At 37.5% G+C, this 3,829-nt stretch overlaps 1 non-coding gene across 1 annotated transcript; it reads right to left on the bottom strand.

The window, feature by feature from the left end:
- Positions 1 to 3,538: 3,538 nt before the first annotated feature.
- Trnal-aag lies at positions 3,539 to 3,620 on the bottom strand. The gene has a single exon. It is a non-coding gene; the product is annotated as a tRNA-Leu (tRNA).
- Between the last annotated feature and the right edge of the window lie 209 nt (positions 3,621 to 3,829).

Below are 3,829 nucleotides of genomic sequence, written 5' to 3'. Positions count from 1 at the left end.
GATTGTTCCGCTAAGGTCGAACTTTTGCCCCACCTTACTTTACCATGTTTTTCAGCTTCGTGTTCGATAAATTCTTTGCATTGTAAGCACAAACAGACAAGACGAAAATTTCTGCGCCTCTGTGTAATTATTCAATTACTTCTTGAGAACACATGTTTCGAACGGAATCTCCCGCTTCATATCTGGGTCACGTTCGCATCGTTTCCGCTCTTCGAAGAAATCCTGCCATGGTCGGGTTAATACATCAGCGTTGATGGTCCAAGATGGCATACTGCTTCTCTGCCGTGTCAGTTTCCATCGTTTCCTCCGGTACAAAATTCCACGTAATTCCACATGATGGTGACAAAAGACATTACGCTCCATCGCCTTCCCGCAGCTCAACGGCGGAACGCTGCCAATTCATTCGAGAAAAAACGGGAAGTAAATGGAAAACACCAACGATGATGGCGGAGAATTTCCACCCCCTCCGTGAAAACTGTACACCCCCATAGCCTACATTTTCACGGCAGCGCACGAGACAATTATGTGATCTGAAAGGTTCACGTTGTGGTGATAAAAATTTACATAAATTCCCTTTGCCGTCTTTTCTCGTCGACGGTGGAGAAGTTTGGTCCACAGGCTTGGAATTGGAAGGAACGAGAAAATCACGGACATCGGTAGATATATGGACGTGTTTTGTATGAACTGAGAATATTGAACGAGCTTGGGTTGATCCAAATGAATCTGACAAAGTTGAAGCTGGCAATGGGTGCTAGTGAATCCAGATTCGACGGGTGTCTATCAAAGCGTGTCCTATGAACTTACTGAAAATTACATGATATGGTTCCTGAAGCGTATATTCGTTTTGTAATTTGTGGTGAAGAAAATTGTAGGCTCCAGCCAAGAGCTGGCCCAACTCTATGGCGAACCCAGTATTCTGAAGGTAGCTGAAGGTGGAAGGATACGCTGGGCAGAACATGTTGCAAGAATGCCGGTCAACACCCCTGTAGGATGGTGTTTGCTTCGAATCCGGCCGGAACAAGAAGGCGTGGAGCGCAGTGAGCTAGGTGGATTAATCAGGTGCACCAGGACTTTGGAGAGCGTGATTCGCAGTCGAGGATGGAGAGGGCCTCCAGCAAACAAGGCATTGTATATTAATGAACAATCAACATCATATATCTAGATAATCTTTATCGGATTCTTTTATTGATGTGACTGTCAAATATGATAAGGCATTAAATTTGAGATCATTATAAAACTATGTTTCTCAGAAATTATATCAAATCTTATAAGGGATTGAACGGAATCGTTCGATATCGGATAAAATCATAAAGTAATCAAAAGCTGAATAGTTTAGTTTATACACGAATCCGTATATAAATGTCGTACAGGGTGCCGGTACCAATAGTAGTAATGTACCAGTAGATTGGACTACGGAATAAAACGTAAATTTTTCGATAAAAATGGCATGTGTTAATTTTGGTGGATAGATCGCTTCTAGTTTAGTCGATTTACCAAATTTCAGCTTATTCCATCAAAAATTCATATAAATAATTAAGTTTACGCAAAAAATTTGCTCCCTTGCACCAATAATTGCGGTCGTGTTCCAGTAGTGGATCAACGGATGGAAGCAGATTAAAAAATGGATGTATAAAAATGAAGAAAAGTCCCAGAGATGATCTTTATGCTTCATTTGAAAGATATTAGTTACTGTTCCTAGGGAAAAATGTTAAACCTGTGTAAAAATTTACCATTTTGTTTAAAATTCCTAGTATCATTCTCGAACGTCTATTACTGGAGCACTAGCGCAACTACTGGAACTCGTGTACCAATAGTGGCTCAAGCGATTTTATGTTAAAAAAATAGTTTTATCACTCTTTTATATTTTTCCCATATAATAGAGGTGGAAATCTTTCTGCTGACGCCAAAAGATCTCTGTTAAGGCTTTTCGTAATTTTGTTATGAATTTTCCATAGCTTAGGTAGTTCACTAATGGCACCGGTACCCTATATGGTCATGTTTGATTATGAAAATAATTGCAAGGCCACGGCATATGTTTTTTTATTGCAATTGAAATTAAACAAATCTATATAACGTTAAGAGTGATGTATTCTGATCAAACCTGTCAAACTGAACTAGTATATAAGAGAACGGAATGGACACACTTGTATATGAAGCTTTGAAATCGTTAAAATGCACAAGTTATCACTGAATAGTTTTCTAAGAATAGAAACACAATCGTTGTAGTCGGTAGTTATATCGCTGATGTGTTTCATAAAAGCAGCAATTATATTGTGTTGTACACATTACATTTAGGTATAGGGGGAGATCCCCCAGTACCGGACACTTAAGCCACTAAATTCATAATTCGAAAAATATTGATTTTATGGGCTCGTGTTACCCATTTATTATAAATATCATCATTTTTATAGTGTACAAAAATAAATTTGAAAATATAAATATAAATTTTGACAGTTCATTTTGATGATGAACTTTAGTACCAAATTTATCGATCTTGAAAGGTGGCACCCAATACCGGACACGATCTGGAAATGCCTCGAATTCTGTAAATTTGAACATCATTGAATGTGTACACTACAGGAATAGTTTATAGTTACCAATTCAATGCATTTGCAACATTTACAAAAATAATTTGAGTTTTTCTTAGTTTGCAGGATGCCTATCAAAAAACTCTTTCATATATGATGCAAAATAGCACATTTTACTATGTTACTCTGAATTTATTGCATGTTTGATACCATGATCGACGGAACCCATGAAAAATGAAAGCATTTTGAGACACTGATGCAATAATTACAAAGATATCATATAACAAATCAAGCTGTCCGAAACTGAGGGACGGGAGGTGCCAGACCAAAATTGTGGTTTGTCCATATTTAGTTCAATTATGGTACAAAATACATTCATACTATCAAATTAGGATTATGTTCGATCATGCTTGCGGAATCCAAAGAGTTTTTCCATATTCAAAATATTTACTAAATAGGCTCAAAATTTAGGGGAAACGTCAATATTTTAAAGATTTTCAAACTTTTCTACTTTTTCAAAAAGGCATGCATATTTCAAGGGTGTGTTATTCTACGCAAACATTAGTATTATGTAGAGCTTTCTTTTCTACTAATACACCATCTTGATTGGACCATGATTTCTCAATGTTTCGACTTTGTCCGGTATTGGGTGCTGTCCGGCACTGGGGGATCTCCCCCTATATTTTTTTGCAAGCAAAATTAATGTTTTATCATTATTCAAACAAGTGCAAATGTGTTTCAAATGAACTATGCAGTTTGAAAAAACACTTGGAATTATTTGTGTTTTCAACCTTGCTGTATTACCCATTGCACAGTGACGTCACCAGAAAATTGCTTCTCTATCCTTTGAGAAATCTGACAACATCGGTGCCAGTACCTGTCAAAATTTACAGTTGGTCTGTTTGAACGAGTGATGATGATATGATGGATAATGAAAATTAGTATCGCGTCGTGCCATCCTTTCCCTCTAATGTCTGTTTCTAAATTCATGAATGAAATCAAAATATTTGTGGCAGCGGTGGGATTCGAACCCACGCCTCCGAGGAGACTGGTGCCTTAAACCAGCGCCTTAGACCGCTCGGCCACGCTACCTTGGTGATTATATTAAGGTATGTTTATTTACTTAAGATTTATTACTGACATAATCATCAAGAATATAACTAATCTCAAATAAACATTCGCGGGCCTAATCCAAATTGATAAACTTCTGTTCTGAAGTCAAGTCTCAAAGAGTGTGTATGAATTCAAACAAAACGGAGTCAATGTTGTGCGTTTCTACGCCACACGCTTCATTGTAATCT

The sequence above is a fragment of the Aedes aegypti genome, chromosome 2, assembly GCF_002204515.2.
Source record: "Aedes aegypti strain LVP_AGWG chromosome 2, AaegL5.0 Primary Assembly, whole genome shotgun sequence".
Lineage (NCBI taxonomy): Eukaryota > Metazoa > Arthropoda > Insecta > Diptera > Culicidae > Aedes > Aedes aegypti.
This window is presented reverse-complemented; position numbering and strand designations above follow the sequence as displayed.